Raw genomic sequence first — 18126 nt, forward strand, 5'->3', positions numbered from 1 at the left:
CCAGGTACTTCACAGTACACGAATACCACATGGAGATACAAACTTTATAGTTGACATGAGGGTAACACTGTTTACACAAGGGTAATAGGGTTGACACTGAGGTAACACTGTTTACACAAGGGTAACAGGCTTGACACTGAGGTAACACTGTTTACACAAGGGTAACAGGCTTGACACTGAGGTAACACTGGTTACACAAGGGTAACAGGCTTGACACTGAGGTAACAGGGTTTACGACCTTTAAGTGTAGAGATCTGATTAATTTTATGTACATATGCGTGTTCATGAATAAAAAAACGTACTGTCGTGTCTGCTCAACTTTTTTTTTTTGATGAGGGATATGCAAATTGAATTTAAATTCACTAGTCTTACTTAAATTTCCTATATTAACTTGTAGATTTTAATTATAAATATATTTTCTAATTATTATAGTTTCTATTGTATCACTGGAACAATGGCCCATATGCACTCAGCTAATCACGTGACAGCAGCACTGTACATGAAATCATGCAGCTACAGGTCAATAGCTTTATTAATGTTCACATCAAACATGTATTATTGTGTATGGGAAGGACCGGGTGGGTGTGAGACCCAGTTTCTGTCCCAATTTCTGTCCCAGTCTGGCCCGACTCCTTCAGGAACTACTTTATCTGATGTGTATATCAGCTGCTTATTTCTTCTTGGCCTTTACACACAGTAAAGGATTACTGTGCTGCAGTTCTACATGTCTTTATTCTTTTGACCATTAGGGGGTCTCCAATGTAAACCCTTGAGAAATGAAACATTTTCAACACATCTGTAATAAAGCTGCAACTTTTGGGGTTTTGAGGGTTTTTTTTTTTTTTTTTTTTTGGAGAGTTTTTTCAGGTTTGGCGGGTTTGATGGGTTTTTGGGGTTTTGAGTTTTTTAGCATTTCGGAGGGTTTCAGAGTTTTTTTTAATTATTTTTTTTAGGGTTTTGGAGGGCATTGGAGTGTGATCATGGTGACAATGTTGACGATGTTGATGATGATCATGATGACGATGATGGTGATGATGGTGATGATGATGATGATGATGATGACAATAGATGATGACTATGACCATGATGATGACAATGTTGATGACGTGATTATTATGATGATGACGATGAAGATAATGATGACGGCGACGATGATGATAACGATGGTGATGACGATGACAATGACGATGATATGACGGCGATGATGGTGACGATGATGATGATGATGATTACGATGATGGTGACGACGAAGATGACGATGATGGTGATTATGATTACGATGATCAGAACGATGACGATTATGATTATGATGATGGTGACGACGATGATGACGGTGACTATGATGATGACGGCAATGAGGGTGACAATGATGGCAATGATGACAATGACGATTATGAGGACGATGATGGTGATGGTGATAATGGTGGTGATGATGATCTGAAGTCTTTATTTTCTCCTACAGCGTGTATGAAGCAGTGCTGCACGGAGAAGATGACGGAATGTCTGGACTGGATTATGGCTGAATGTAAGAATTTGTATTCAAAATTTCTGCAGAGTATGGCGATCTCCTTCATACAGAAGTCAGATGGTTGAGTAGGAGTAAGGTACTTCACCGTTTTATTTCCTTGGTGAGTGAAATTAAGGCTTTAATGGAACCGGGGACACACACACACACACTAACCTGTTGTCTGATGGCTGCTTGATCTTGCATTCTTGGCTGATGTGACAGAGAAACTGAATCAGCTCAATCTTCAGTTACAAGGTAAAGACAAAACCATATGTGATATGATCAGTGCTGTGAAGGTATTTAAAGCAAAACTGTCATCTTACCTTCAGCAATTGAAAAACAAAAGATTGCAACACTTCCCCTCATTGGTAAAGATAGAAAGAAAGCCATGCAAATGCAACCAAAGTTTTGGATGTACTCGAGTATTGTGACCTCCTGTCCAGGCTTGGGCAGGAATCTGAGGAAAGGTTCAGTGATTTTGAAAATCTTGAGATATGTGTGGCATTTGTTGCCAAGTCTTTCATGGAGATAGACATGGATCACATTTCAAAGCAGATGGCTGAACTGTTCAATGTCAATGCTGTAGAGATGGAGTTGGAGGTTATTAATCTCCAAAATCATATCCAGCTGAAATCTCAGCAACATTCACAACATTTCTGGAGACTTGTAGACCCAGAAAACTACAAGAACATTCACCAAGCTGCCCTCAAAGCATCTGCTTTATTTGGATCTACAGACCTTTGTGAAGCAGCGTGTTCTGATATGAACGTGATCGAATCTTAATTCAGAACAAGACTGACAGATGAACATTTAAATAATTGCATAAGAGTGAACCTAAGTGCATACACACCAGCATATACCTCCCTTGTGGAATCAATGCAGTGTCAGTCAGCTCAATAACTGTAAATAAGTGTGAATGCCCTTCATGTCATATTGGATATTCTGTGTTTACAAACAGCAAAGAAGCACTAAGAATTCAAGTGGGAAACAGAAAGAGTTGTGGGAGGCCTGCTGAGAAGCCTATGGCACATTAGGTTGACCCATTTATTTTCAGGCAGGTGATTCCTTCCTTTTGTGCCAACTACCATAAAGCACCTCCAGAAGCTCGAAGTTACAATCTGTACGTTGGCCGGGAATCGAATCTGGGCCAAATGCTTGGAAGGTAGCTATGCTCACCTCTATACCACACTGGGCAATTCAACGCTGCTGTATAAACCATGACACGTGTCTCTGTCGTGGTTTCTGTAGTGTAGTGGTTATCACGTTTGCTTCACACGCAAAAGGTCCCTGGTTCGAGACCAGGCAGAAACAAGCTTGCAATTTTGAACTTTGCTTTAATAACTGACCGGTTGTCATCACCGTAGGATCAGGTCCTCTAGGAACAGCCGGAAAGCGAGACCTTGGACAGAGCAGATTTCCTTCTTTTGTGCTTTTGTAGCAAAGCAGTTAACATTTGCTTACAAAATGAAAGCGAGTCTCTGGTTTTCCACAGAAAGTGGAATCCTGGCTCTTTCGTTGTTCAATAAGACTCTGTGCGTGACTGGAAAATTTTCCGTAAAGTACTGGTCGGCAAGTTCACCTATCAGCAAGAGGTCTAGGCCCGAAAAAGGCTGGGAGCGGTTTCCCTTCCATTGAGCCTTTTGTAACAAGGCAGATAACAGCTGCTTGCAAAATCACAGGCAGTCTCTTCTTTTCCACTGAATGTGGGAGCCTGGCTCTTTCCTTCATCAAGAAGACAAGAGTAATGATGCGCTTGATTTGAGGGGTAGGGGTAGACATGGCCAGGGAATAAGAGAAACAATACAGAGCAGCAAGTAGTTACACAGACTCCTGAATGTTCTCAATAACCATACATTTCATGTAAACACCAACCAGAAAAACTGAAAATATGTACACACTGTATTTCACAATAATTAACAATGGTCAAGTCCATCAATAACGCAAATGTCCAAGTCTGTTAAGTTCAGTACCCCAACTAAACTTTCTAAATCTTACGGTTCGGTCCCCATTTGGGCGCCACTCTGTAGCGTGGTACCTTATGGGGTTTGGACGCCAGACAGTTCAAATTAACAGTCACTTATAACTTATAATTTGGACATCACTCAGAATAAGGCTACTCAATTCTTACAAAATAAGATTATTATTATTTATGCAATAAACATAAGAAAATACAGATCGTTTCAGTCATAGAAACCGAAATAATGAAAACCCAAAAGTTCCCCTCTGTGGGATTAATAAACACACCCATAAGGAAACAAGGCTCTATTCATGAAAGAAAATTTTCACACACAAAAGGCAGAAAAAAAAACATTTAACCCCAAAATAATTCTTAACCAAAACAAAAAAGTTGTTCACTTTAAAAGCAGCACTTCAATGGCAGTGATTTAAGCGTACGGGAGTTCGTGAACCCGAAAGCATGGGAAACCGGCAGTCAGATTCCGCTTAACACTCGGAGTTCTTTACAGACAGTAACATCCAACGATTTAAACATACTGGTTCTCCACAAAAGTATTAAAGAAAGGATCTCAAACCCATGATGTGCCTCCGAACCCTCAAAACTCCGCTCACTCGTTTATTCACCTTGGCAGAATATTCCCGAAGTGTTCGCCAGCCTCCTGAATCAATATCCACAAGGTTATAATCCACAGTAAGAGCATTAGCATGGTCCTTGGCAAACACACACCATCAGGTCCGCCATTCCCACCTGGCGCTCATTTCCGCGTCCCGCTTTCTCTCACCTAGTCACCTGTTCTTTTTATTGCTTCCTAAGACCCCACCCTTCTCTTCATCTCTTTTTTTTACTTCCGTTAATTAAAACACCATGGAATGGAACGGACTCCGCTTCTGCGTCACTAAATGGTAAATGGCGCACTTATATAGCGCTTTTATCCAAAGTGCTTTACACTGTGTCTCATTTACCCATTCACACACCAGTGGTAGCAGAGCTGCCATGCAAGGCGCTAACTTGCCATCGGGAGCAACTTGGGGTTCAGTGTCTTGCCCAAGGACACTTTGGCATGTGGAGTCATGCTGGCTGGGAACCGCCAACCCTACGATTAGTGGACAACCCGCTCTACCACCTGATCCACAGCCGCCCCTGTCACTGTGCAGCTATCTGTTACAAATGAATGGGAAAATATCCTTGGCATTCCTGCAATTCAAGGATGTTGTAATTGGTAAGTTGTGATGTCAAAAGTATCTGTACCAAGTTGATACTAAAATTTTAAAAAGAATGATACGATAAGTTTTTTTTTTTCAGTACCAACAGTACCAAGTATTCTCCTGCTTTCTGATTGACTTCTTTTTCAAGGTATTAATTAACCATGATTTACACTCAGCCATCTTACTGGAATTTGTGTAGGTTAGGAATAAGACTGAGGATGGAGTTGTATAGTTTCATAGTGTGTATCATTTGTAAATATTGTTAACTTCTTTACCATAGCCATGCTGAGAGAGGTGTTGACTAAATTAGAGATAGTGCTGGACCAACAAACCACTGGGCTTGCTTCTACTACAGGTGTTCCAGGTGCAGTCTTTGGATACTGATGAAGATTTACTGCCCTACAAGATCTTCCTCAACTGCATAGTCTGGAGCAAAGGATGCAACAGAGCTCGGATTGCAAGCAAAAACTGGTGAGAATTTTTTTCTTTTTTTGTTAACAATTGCTTGCACAATTACACAGCTACTGAGAGTGTTTGTTTTCTCAAGGTGACACACTCGCACTCAAAGCACAACATTCAACACCACTTTGATATGAGGGAACAGTTATGACCTAATCTTTGGTAGAGGAGCAAAACATGGAAAGCACACAGGGCAGGGTAACTGCAGGAGTAGTGAGAAGCACTGACACAGTTGACAAGGCAATACATGCTTATTAATTATTTATATTTATATTTTATATTATTTTATATTATATTATTGGTTTAAAAATCATCGGTTTCGGGTAAACTGGTTGGCGCTTATTGACGGGGTGGATGTGCGTGACTGCACCTGGCTCATATTGAAGAGGGTGATTGCTAATTCCCTGGCAAAGAACCTCAATTGGAGAGGAGTCAATGGAAAGACTTCACTGGCCACTCTCCAACTTGGAGAGGTCATGATTGGTAAGTATATCTGTTTACATACAGAATTAGCTGTCTCTCTCAGATGATATGTAAGGGGTAATCCACGGCTAGATGTGCACTAAACGATTTTAGTGCATGATGTGGAGGAAAAGAACCACTCGTTCAAATCGTCACCTAGCCATGGATTAACCCGCTTATACTATGGTCTTTCCACAATTAATAACATTAAAGCTGTCATTGATTTTAGGAGCACAAACTTTGATTAGAAGTTTAAAATGACAGTTAATTTCTATTAGTTAGGTCGTTAGATCTGGAATTTTGCCCGATATAAATCAGACACAGAGATAAAGTAGTGTGATGAGATTACATTTATTTGAATGAATTGACAGATATCTATCAGAGACAGAGAGATTAAGCATATATGAATTACCTGCATCATGTGCCTCTCAGCAGTCAGTCAGTGCGTTTACATGGACAACAACAATCCACTGTTAACCCGATTAAGACGATACTTTGATTAAGAAACTACCATGTAAACAGCAATTTTTAATTACCTTAATCTGATTAAAGTCAAGTTACTCGAAGTAAGTACTAATCGAATTAAGACATGTCGAGTACTCCTGTTTTAGTCGCATCATCAACGTGTATTACAGACAGGTAAACACCTGAATCACATTATTAACGTCGTGTGAGTTTTCACCACATTTTGCGACAGGACACGTATACACACGGCAGTGCTCAACATTTTACGGCGAACAAGAGAGCACGGCTGCGTCCCAAACCGCATACTTGCCTACTATAGGCCTGTAGTAGGGAAAATACATCTATCTCGGCTACTATAGAGACGCTAAGTGCACGGTTTGGGATGCAGCTCACGGCTTCAAGCAGTTGTCTACTTGCATGTACAGCATGACAAATAAATAACTGCGCTTAAAGCGTTCATAAAAAATTAAATAAAAACACCCAAAACTGTATACTATACCATAATGAAGACGAACTGTATGTTGATACGTGAAATTCTGGAGGGACATCGGACGGCGTGGCGCGGTGACGTAATGATGCGGGCTGTTAATCTAATTATGTTCTATAACATGTAAAATGGGAACATGACAGGAGTATTCTAAAAGCGACTCATGTAAACACTTTAATCACGTTATTATCTTACTCAGAGTTAGGTCAATAATTAGATTACTGCTGTCCATGTAAACATAGTCAGTGTTGCGCAGCAGTAGTGTAGTAAAACTGAGAGTTGAATTACAACAGTGATGGTACCACCTTATTGCTGAGAAATATAATGTAACTTTTACCAGCAAAGCTATTTTTTTTTTGTTAAAGTTGCAGACAGCGCCGGCAAGAAGTGTTTGTGTGTATGAATGTGTGTTCACGAATGTCTCTGTATGCTTGAGTGTCTGTGTGTGTGTGTGTGTGTTTGTGTGTGCATGTAGGCTGCGCGTTGATTTAGAAATGCTCACAGTGATCAAACTGACTGGAACTACCTGTGCAATAAACGGTTATAATGCACACCTTCCGGCCAATCAGAATCCAATATTCACACTGACCATGGTATAAATGTAATTAATGCTTAAGATTCATAATAACCTTACGATATGTATTGCTTTCTTCCAATGTTCATAGAAACCTCTTCACAGCTAATGCTGCAGAGATGGAGGTTGAGGGGACCATGAAGAGGTGGCTCCAGCTGGCATCAGATGAAGAGTGCGGGCGCAAGAGAAGATTTTTGAAAACTTTTGCAAAAAGAAGGTATTTAGAGTGTTTTAACTGTGGTGTCTTTGTTAATTTGTTAAAATGTTCATATTATAGTCTATTTTTGATTGTTTATAAAAGTCCTTGCTGTTTTTAAGTGGTTGAAATTGTGTGTGTGTGTGTGTTGGTAGCTGGGTGGCTATACAGTTGCGGTCGGAAGTTTACATACCCCTTGCAGAATCTACAAAATCTTAATACTCTTAACAAAATAAGATTGATCATAAAAATCCTAAGTTTCTTATTTAGTACCGCCATGAATAAGTTATTTCACATAACAGATGTTTACATATAGTCCACAAGATAATAGCTGAATTAATCAAAATTACCCCATTCAAAAGTTTACACACGTTTGATTCTTAATACTGTGTGTGACCTGAACGACAGGTCCTTCACATACTTTGCTTTTCCTGCATATTTTAGCCCTTTCCAGTAGAGGTTATATGATGTTCCGATCCATCTTTTCACACTGAGGACAATCGAAAGACTCGTACACGACTATTCCAAAAGGTGCAAACATTCACTGATGCTCAAGAAGGTAACAGCATGCATTAAGAGCCTGGCTGTAAACGTTGTAAACAGGATGATCATGTAAATTTTTTTGTCTTCTGGGATACTTCTTCTATGCTGTATTAACCATCTTTCTGTAATAAACCTTTTTCACCTCAGAGGACGAGTCTGCAAGTGTTGTCTAATTTCCACGACACAACTCAGTTTTTACATTTTTTTATTTTATTTTTAAGAAAAATAATTAAAATTCAATAACCTTTTGACTGTATGAGGTACCGGTAAATGAGAAAAAACATAGTACTACTTTCATAAAATGTCATGTGCAGCTTGATGCTAATTATAGTAATGTATAGTAATTCTGAGTCTTGAACAGTAAACTCTCAAGTGTCATTGTCATGTCACAGCAAACCAGCGACTCCGTTTCCCAGAATGCACCTGTTGGCTCGAATTTAGCCTATTACTCAAAAACATTTAAAACTCAACTTAGAAGCCAATACTCACATCTACCTCTGAGCCCAGTTGGAGATAGAAAAAATACACCAGCCGTGAGTGAGAAGAAGCAAGGGTCCAGCTTTATTGTTCCATTCCACCACACGAGATCCACACCGATGAGAATTCTCAAAAGTGATCCCAATACCCTGAGCTTAAGCTCCAGTATTTATACTGTATTTACACACTAGATAGCCCATAGGTTTCCAGAAAAGGCCTATTTCACTTACCCATAGAATTGAAACCAGGGGTTTTAATTTACACATAAAATAAGAACCCAGGCATTTCCAAAAACCCAGGAAACAAAAACCCAGAGTTTCTAGTTACCTAGGTTGTCAAAAACCAGGATTCTCATTTACCTAGGGGGTCAAAAACCAGGACTCTCATTTACCTAGGTAGTCAGAAACCAGGATTCTCAATTCCCTAGGTAAAAAAAATGACGTAGGCAAGACGACTAAACAACCGGGAGGGACCTTGGTCTTATCGTTAAATAGAGGGGGGGGGCAGTTTCACCCAGCCACCCTTATAACTGGCTTTCTTCATGGTTCTCTAAAAATTAAGGCTTTCCTTGTGAGACGAGAATCTTCACCACCTGAATCATGAGTAAGTTATATTTTCCTTTTTTTTCCTGTATTTCTCGTTTATAATTTATTTTCATATTTGCACTATATTTCTTAGTTTATATATATTTATACTACTTGAAAAGCGGTTTACTGTACTTCCAACTTCTTATCATTACAGTTCTACTGTCCTGCATATCCTACTATTCTGTTTTTTATAGAGTTTCTCTATTACTATAAGATTTTATTAAAGTTATTCATGTGTGTGTATGTATGTTGTGTCTACTTGCCCGCCCTTGACTGTACGAGTGTGTGTGTGTGTGTGTGTGTGTGTGTGTGTGTGTGTTTTTTTAGCACTCCTCAGCTCGTACACTTCTTTTTGACTTTTTTTTGACTATTACTGCTCTTAAATTGCTCGTAATTCCAATCTGTCAATGTCCGCCTAATCCCGCTTCTATGTGTCTAGGTGCCCGTTTTTTCCTTCTTCTCCCTTATGTTTATTTTATGACATTTTTTATCCACAACATTTCCCCCTCTGAGGCTGTGAAGCCTCATACACTACCTTAATTAAGCGGGTATCTGTGGAGGAACTGGTTCTGCCGCACCCCGTGGCCGTCCCCAGCTAGCTGTCGGAGGATTACTCTAACAAGGCCATAATCCCTGCGCCCGTCGTCCCCGTAATCCAATGGGTCCCTTACATTAACCACTTCTACGCAACACTGATCCGAACAGGAGCTGAGGAGGTTTTGTAGACCTGGTGGGAGACGTGCTAGTGTTGTGCGCCCCGGGGTCTCATAGTAGATTGGCAGCTGGAGAATGGGCCTTAGGACCTCCCTACATCCACTTTGCGCCGGACATGTGTAGATGTACCTAGCCATAACTCTTAACCCTTAACTTACTTCTCCTTTTAACTATGTATATATATATATATCTCATTTCGAATTTAACTACCTTGATTATACGTTTGTTTGCCTACATCGATTATAAGTGTGATTAACTGAGTTCCCCTAATCATTTATTACTACTACTACTGCCGTACGTATGAGTACACTACAGTAACTAACTACTCTACTTGATCTACACGTCCCTATCTTTCTCAACTAGGCCTGTCAGCCCACAGTTTTGTATTTGTCGGGACCTGCAGATTCTTGCTTCCCCTCAAAAACCAAACCCCAGTCTTTCGCAGTCAGGGGTGGGCGAAAAAACCTCTTACGAGGAAAAATTCCCACCCTGCCAGCACTATGTGCTCGGCAGCACCATTATACTTTTCTCATGCCTGATTGCGTCACACTTTTTTGCCCATCACATTACATGTCATGTCACATATCACAGCATTTTATAACACTCGGCATAACAGTCTCTATCGGCAGTATCCCTCTGTATTCCAGTTGTCTTCGGCTCAAGCACTTTACGTACTGTAGAGAACCACCCTTTGGGGAGAGGTTAGGCTAGCACTTACACCCAGGGTATGGATCATCACATCTTCTTCTCACCCCTCAGGGTTCAGTAGATCTGCAACACAAATGAACATATAGAAAACACCAATAGGTCCCGTTTGTCTCGGATAGGCCCATTACCTTGCCACTACCCTGTACAAACGGGTCCTTGCGCCCCCTTTCCCATCAGTCCTGGCTCATGTCCCGTCTCATGTTCTCGTAGATGCTGGTGTTGCTGCTGTCACTGCTCATTGACCCCTGTCTGTCGCTGCTGTCGCTGCTCATTGTCTCCCGTCGCATGGTCTCATTCACCACCCCCCGTTGAGGCGGTAACGCCTCACCCTTAACAACATACTGGCCAGAAAAGGAGGCTGAGGACATCACCATCCGCCATGCGCAGGGGATCACACAGCAGGCCACCAGAGCCATAAGGAGAAGGAGGACGAACAGGGACGCTCCCAAGCGGTTCAGGGCAGCAGTCCAATCTCCAGAAAGAAACCAGGAGAGCCACGGCGGGAGGCGGAGACTAGACCCAAAGCCGGAGTTAGCCACTTGCTCCGTCTGGAGGGCTTGTAGTTGGCCCAGGACCTTGGAGAGGGCTCCCTCAGAACCAGTGTGCAAAGGGATTGCAGCACAGCACTCGGGACCAATCATTGTACAGACACCTTCCTCCGGGGCCCGCATCTGGTCCAGGACAAAACGGTTCTGAGCAGCCATGAGGGAAGTGGCATGGAGCTGATCACGGACCAGTCCGAGAGCACTCAGCGAGTAGTTAATGAAGCGTTGCTCGTTGTACCACATGTAATTAATCCATGCCACGTTGCGGTTGATCTGCACGGCCGGGAGCAAAATAGACACTACACCACTGCCAACGGCCTCCATGGCTCTGTAGCGAGCAGGAACGCCAACGGGGGTACCCCCAAAGTCAAGATGGATAGTCTCATCAGCAGCCCAGTCAGAATAGTTCGCTGCATCAGCGTCACGGACATACTGAGTCCATAGGGCCACGTCGCGGCGTGAACGGTACCGGCCGGATGACGGTCGGTCAGCCACCAACAAAACACGGGTCTTACCGTCCAACCTAACCGGGGCGCAGCATCCCTGCCACTCCGCAGGCAAGGTCTGGCGTACACGTTGGCCCCCGCAAAACCAGAAAACATCCGCAAGGGGAACAGTACCACCACTAAGATCAGGTAGGGGAATTACCACGTTGGGGGTGCATGGGGGTGAATCACAAACAGAGGGGGTTTCAATTTGCAAATCATTAGCGAACAGGGAGACATTACATCGGGCAGACACATTTCCCACAGGATATACGCCAACAGAGGAGCAGAGGCAGATGGGAAAGAACGAGGGCAGAGACGGTCGACACTTGAGTGGTTACAGGGTGAAACAAGCATGAGGAGCTTGCATTGTGCATCCACGATGGGCCAAAATCAGCAGAAAGGGCCCCAAGGAGGCATACAGTAGGACACAAAAAATCAACAGAATAGGGGTTGGTGAGACATTCTGTGAGGTTCCCCATAGGCAGCATAAAATGGGGGGTGAGGCTACGATCATGACATACGAGACACGAGCGATCCGTCACAGATCGAGCAGTGTGGACCATCCATGCCATATACATGTTACTCTGCTCCTCCGTGAGTGAGGTGTTAGCAGTAGAGATTGAATAATATTGTAATTTCATTAATTTATGTGCGATCGGAGTTGACATCGGGGCAATGAGGAGGGGGTGGAGAGCCCGGGATGCGAAGGGTGACCCTGTACTATCATGGTAAGAACATGCCGTAGCCGAGCAAAGGAACGGTAGCCACAGGGGGCCAATCGTGGGCAGCTCGAAGGAGCATCTACTCGTCCGTGCTCTACCAGTAATTCTAAGATGTCCTACGTGAATCTCCACAGACCGAGCTGGGGAGAAAGTGAATGAGGCCAAATAGGGACTTCTCCCAATCAGGGACTCTTCATGGGCGAGTCTAAGGAGAGCTAACGCGCACATTGAGCTACGGGAACCTATAGTTGAGCCAGGGGCCGTCCAGGATCGAACACGCCTAATACGAGGATAGAGGGCTGTGCGGGAAGTAGCAGCCGCTAGTGGGCGTAATGTATGATAGGAATCCAGGGCATTCCTTTTAAACAGTGGGTCGTAGAAAAAGAAAAAGAGTGCTATTAGCCCTGCTGTAAAAATCAGTTTACCCACATACGTGCTACTATTCTGTGGAGCTTGTTCCACCGGTCCCCTCCGGAACCGGGGGTAAGCAAGTGCGCAAGGATTCATGCGGAGACTGACGTTCAGGAGTAAGCTCAGGTAAGTTCAACTGTGCTGCTAGAGACTGTAGCGTATCTGAGTTGATTAGGCTCAGAGGCAAAGCGGGGTCGTCAAGGTCCTGACAGAGAGTGGCAAATGTAGACAGAAAATCCTCCGTTGCTGGGGTTACAACTTCCTGTGGGCAGATAACTACACCCGTCACTTCTACTCGGGGCGTGAGAACGGTGAGGCTACTGGCATCAGACTGAGACAGTCTATCGAGTTTTTCCACAGCTCGCCGCTTATTCTGGGCTCGAGTGCCGTAGGCAGGGCTCAGGGATGCACCCGAATCACTGTCACTATCAGTGAACACCACTGCCCCAGTGGGCTTCCTTGTACTGACTAGTCTTGAGGTCGATGGTTGTTCGTCGGTAGTGTCTTGCAGTAGCGGTCCCTTACCTGGTTCGGCGCTGCTGCAGTGGTTCAAGTGATACCAGTAATTCCTCCCCTCTACTTTCACAGCCGTGGGGGTTGCAGCGACCACGGTGAATGGTCCTTCCGACGTCCCACAAGGGGGTTCTTTCTCTTGAAAACACGAATGTATACCTGGTCCCCCGGTGCCACTAGGCGCACATCCCCCCGTACCTCGCTCTCTCCATGGACTGCCTCACGAACCTGTGAATACAAATGTCTATGGATTTTGGTGAGGGTTCGCACATAATCCTGCATTTCGTCCTCCAATTGTGCCAAAGACGGCCCTGTGTATGGACCTCGGGTGAATGCCATAGGCATTGGGCGCCCAGTAAGCATTTCATGAGGAGTCAAGTGCGTCATACGATTGGTCTGAGAACGCATCTTCATCAAGGCCAGTGGTAAGGTCTGTACCCAGTTCAGGCGAGAGCTCTCGCATATTTTTGCCAGTTTATTAACTATGGTACCGTTCACTCGTTCTACCATGCCCTGGGATTGAGGATGATACACACATCCTAGCTTATGATCTATCCCCAAGGCAGATGCCACATTGTCAATGACGTTATTCACAAAGTGGGTACCGTTGTCCGAACTCAGAAAATCTGGAATACCGAACCGGGGATTGACTTCGCGACATAAAAATTTAGCCGCGGTCCTTGCATCTTCCTTGGAAGTTGCAGCTGCCTCCACCCACCTGCTGAAGCGGTCTACTATTACTAGAATGTAGCGCTTCCCTTCTTTCCGGTTGTCTGCTCCCATGTCTACATAATCCATCATTATATGCCGGAATGGCCCCGTCGGCGGGGGAATATGTCCTAAAGGAGCAGTGAAGTTCTTTCGCACATTGTTCTTGATACACACTTCACATCTATTCAACGCATAGTCCACCATACTGGCCAGAAATGGGGACCACCATTCCTGACGGATGTTTCGGATAGTTTCGGTTCTATGGGCATGATCTAAGCCATGGGCTTCCCTGGTGAGTTCCCTTTAGTGATAAAGGAGTCATCGGTCCTATGTGCCCTGCATTTCACTACAGCTAATTTTGCGGGCAATGTCATAGCATATAGTAAATCTGAAATCGCTTCCCCGTGGGTCACGGCGGTCCCATCTGCCCGCTGGAATCCCCTTTGAGCCCAGATTGGTCCAAACACATGGCAGACTCCATGAGCATAGGCTGAGTCCGTATATATATTGCAACTCTCATTACGGCCCAAATTACATGCAGCTGTCAACGCCCGTAGTTCAGCTAGCTGGGCCGAGCAGGGTTGGGGGAGCGGAACACTCATCACTACCTCAAACGTCGCCGGGTTTCGTCGTGCTTCTACTACTGCCAACCCAGCCTTATTGCCCGTATCAGTACGATAACAGGAGCCGTCCACAAAATACGTATGCTTAGCATTATCAATAGGGCAGTTCTCCAAATCTGAACGCGCTTTCAAAAATATCTCTGATACCGCTACGCACTCATGGGGTACACCATCTATCGGGGTTACCAGTTTATCGGCCGGATTCACCGTGGTGCACCGTTCTATGGTGAGCTCCGGGGCTGACAGAATGGAGTCATATCCTGTTCGACGGGAGTTCGTTATCACAAAGGTCTGACTCGTTAGGAGAGCATGCAGTGCGTGGGTCGTATATAATGTAACTGGGTGCCCCATGGTGATTGAGGACGCTTTCTGATATGCAAATGCGGCCGCTGCCAAAGACCGATAACATCCCTTTTTCCACGTTATCGAGAGCCATGCTGTAATAGGAGATGGCCTGTTTTCCCATCCCTTGTTGCTGCTGAGTTAGGACGGCCGATGCGTACCCCTTTCTTTCGGATACATAGAGGTGAAAAGGTTTGCTATAATCTGGGTTAGCCAATGCAGGAGCGGTCATTAAGGCCATTTTAATGTCTGCGAGTGCAGCTAGAACTTCAGGAGTCCAGACGAGGGGGGCATTTGGCTGTGATTGGTCTGCTGCCTTAATCATATCCCGTAATGGTTGGACCCTTAGCGCGAACTCACTTATCCATGGACGACTGAACCCCGCCATTCCTAGAAATCCCAACATCTGTCGCACGGTGGTTGGTTGTGGGGCCTTGCGTATGGCCTCTACATGCTTTGGCGCTATAGTACGGCTTTCTCCCTCTAACACACGACCTAGGTATTCCACCTTTTGTCTACAAAATTGCAACTTTTCTTTACTTTGTGGCCATTTTCGGCCAACATTCTTAGAACCTTTAGAGAGTCGTGCTGGCATTGCTCTTTGGACGCACTACAAATCAAAAGGTCGTCGACATATTGCAAGATGGTGCTACGGCACTCCAGGGCTGAGAGGTCTTGAGCCAGTACCTGATTAAATATGGATGGGCTTTCACAGTATCCCTGCGGAAGTCTAGTGTATGTGTACTGCTGCCCTTCGTATGTAAAAGCAAACAAATGCTGTGAGTCTGGGTGCAGTGGCACGCTAAAAAATGCTGAGCATAAATCTATAACAGTATACCATTTGGTCCCTTCTGGAATGTTCGACAATAAGGTGTGTGGGTCTGGCACTACTGGTGTTTCCGGTATCACAATTTGGTTAATAGCACGCAAATCATGTACTAGCCTCCACTTCTCTGAGTCAGGTTTTCTAACTGGAAAAATGGGGGTATTGCACTGACTTCGCGTGGAGATTAGAACTCCGGCCTCTACCAATCCGTGTATTGTGGGCCGTATGTCTTCTCTAGCTTGCACTGACAACGGATACTGTTTCTGGTAGGGCAACCTTGCATTCTCTTTTACCTTAATCTGAGCTAGGTCGGCGGATTTAACCAACCCTACGTCAGTCGGATGTTTTGTCCATAGCTGTTCTGGAATAGTTTTCAGTATTTCCTCATTGTCCTGATCTTTTGCTGCCTTAACTGCCATTTGTAAACCACTCCGGTCCGTGTTCGTGCATATGCAGACACTAGTGGCCACGGCGGTATCAACTGCTGTTACTGAGATTCACACAAACTTTCCATCAGGCGACTTGTGCAAGGATGGATTGGTAGTTGGCTTCCACTCTTGTCCTTCTTTTGCCTGCCCTATCATTGGCTCTACCTCTTCCCGTTCCAGGCCTTTGGTGACCATGAGTGTGACATGGGGCGCTGTCCCTTCCAGCTGATACCAGTTAGCGATTCTATCTGGGAGCTTTATAATAGCCGCCACTCCCTGTGGGCCGCTTATTATTTCCATGGTTTTAATGTCCATTACTTGTCCCTGTTCCATGTCCTCCCAAAGCTGAGCATATTCCTGGTCTCGTCCACCGTCATCATTTTTAATAGTGCAATATAAAGGGGCCTCCACTTCGGTGCAATCGGGCCGCATGTACTGTAACCATGGTTTCCATTCTGCGTATCTGTGCCAGAGTTCCGAGTTAGCTGGATCGGACATCTCTAGCCAGTATACCATCCTCACATTACGGGCGGTGCTAGGTGGCTCGTGCAACAGTAGGAATTGTGTGGATATTGATTTGGGGAACGTCACCCAAATCCCAGTCGCTTCGCACTGTATCTGAGCTCCCAACTTACACAGGGCATCACGTCCCAGTAGGTTAACAGGCGCTCCTGGCGAATATAACAGGGGTGCTTGTATTGTCACACCATCCAGAGATAGTTCTTGAGGCTCGGTGAATCGTAAGGTCTGTATTTTTCCTGAGAAGCCCATAGTTTGAATAGCCTTACAGGTGAGGGGGAGCTGTGAACCTTCTTTCCCTATACTTGAATATGTAGCTCCAGTGTCGATCATAAAAGGCGCTTGCAAGGTGTTTCCAATCGTCACTGTAACAGTTGGCTCTTGTTCTGGATGCAGTGTGGTGACGGACTGCATGAGCTCCCCCCCGGGCTTCTCTCGGCCTCCTCAACTCTGGCTGGGTCCCGGCTCCCCATAGGGGCCATACATGGGGCCACCTTGGGGTACTGGGGGTAGCGGTTGACACCGAGGTGGCATTCCATAGCTCTCCGGCGCTCTCGGTCCAAGCACCTGACCTCTTCTTTCAGCCCTATCCACGCGGTCTCCCCAAGTTGGTCGTGGGACACGTGGACAATTTCTCCTGAAGTGGCTAGGATCACCGCATCCCCAACACCCTTCAGTTGCCATATCTGGTCTTGGCAAAACTCGACCCCGTCCGTATCCTCGTCCCCTCCCCCAGACAGGTGGCATTCCCGGGTGCATGGGGGCCCTCATATGATATATGTAATCCATCTGGGCAGGGTGCAGCATAGTAGTTATGTGTGGGACTTGCTGTTGTGGGTGGGCCTGGTATCCATTGGCCAACAGCATAGGGTCAGCCTGTGCTGGGGCTGACGCTTGTGGATGGGGCACCATCACTGCCGCTTGTTTAATGTGCTCCCTCCTCCGTTCCTTCTCTTCCTGTTTAGTCCTGGTCAGTTCGCCGAGCTGTGCTTTATAGAGTTGGCTCATTAGGGTTTCAGTAGCATCTTTAGCTTCTTTTTTCAGCTTCCTGTGTTGCTCCACGTGATGGGTCACATGTGCCAGAAATGAAGCCCATTCCATTGCGTTGAGCCCCACCACTTCCTCTAACTTCTTCTGTACCTCCCCAGGGAGAGCCTTCTTCAATAGCAGTTTGAACAGTCCCACACTTGCCACTGAATCGTCCCATTTGGCACCCGTTTCATCCCTCCATTTATCTTGAAACTTTTGTATGAAGGTTATCACGTTTTCTTCGTCTTTCAGTTTTATATTTTCAAGCTTCCCAGGGTCCATCTTAGCCGGAAACATACTCCTCACTGCATCCCATATTTCTTGTCGGTATTGGCCAAACGGGATGGCATCAGCCTTGGGGTCGTCTATCAAATCCCTGTGTTCTGCCCCATCGAAAATTTCTTCAGCCCGTCCCTTGCCCACTGTTTGGCAGAGAATGGCTTTGATATCGCCTATCGCCAGGTGCTGTCCTGATGTTTTTTCCTCAAACTGTGTAATCCATTTCTGCCCCCCTTCACACATGTTGGGTAATTGTTGGATCAGGCCCGTTAGGTCCATGAAACTCCAGGGTGCATAATGTAAGGCTTTTCCTTTAACCATGAGGGGCATCATCTGAGTAAGGCTGGGC

At 45.0% G+C, this 18126-nt stretch overlaps 2 protein-coding genes and 1 non-coding gene across 4 annotated transcripts in view; 2 read left to right on the plus strand and 1 right to left on the minus strand.

Moving 5' to 3' along the window:
* LOC128628682 (kelch-like protein 10) overlaps positions 1 to 18126 on the minus strand; it is a 230100-nt gene that overhangs the window by 188213 nt on the left and 23761 nt on the right. The gene's annotated exons all lie outside the window — the stretch shown is intronic.
* The window catches only part of LOC124626708 (kinetochore-associated protein 1), a 45641-nt gene that overhangs the window by 6672 nt on the left and 20843 nt on the right, over positions 1 to 18126 (plus strand). The window contains exons 3-4 of one of the 2 annotated variants that reach the window (XM_053684392.1): positions 1463 to 5140; positions 7208 to 7333. The gene's annotated coding sequence lies outside the window, so the exon portion shown is untranslated. Of the gene's footprint in view, positions 1 to 1462; positions 5141 to 5437; positions 5612 to 7207; positions 7334 to 18126 lie in introns of those variants that run through there. The other variant, XM_053684393.1, reaches the window with a different exon arrangement.
* On the plus strand, positions 2746 to 2818 carry trnav-cac (transfer RNA valine (anticodon CAC)). The gene has a single exon. It is a non-coding gene; the product is annotated as a tRNA-Val (tRNA).

This window comes from Ictalurus punctatus, chromosome 12 (genome assembly GCF_001660625.3).
Source record: "Ictalurus punctatus breed USDA103 chromosome 12, Coco_2.0, whole genome shotgun sequence".
Taxonomy (NCBI): Eukaryota; Metazoa; Chordata; class Actinopteri; order Siluriformes; family Ictaluridae; genus Ictalurus; species Ictalurus punctatus.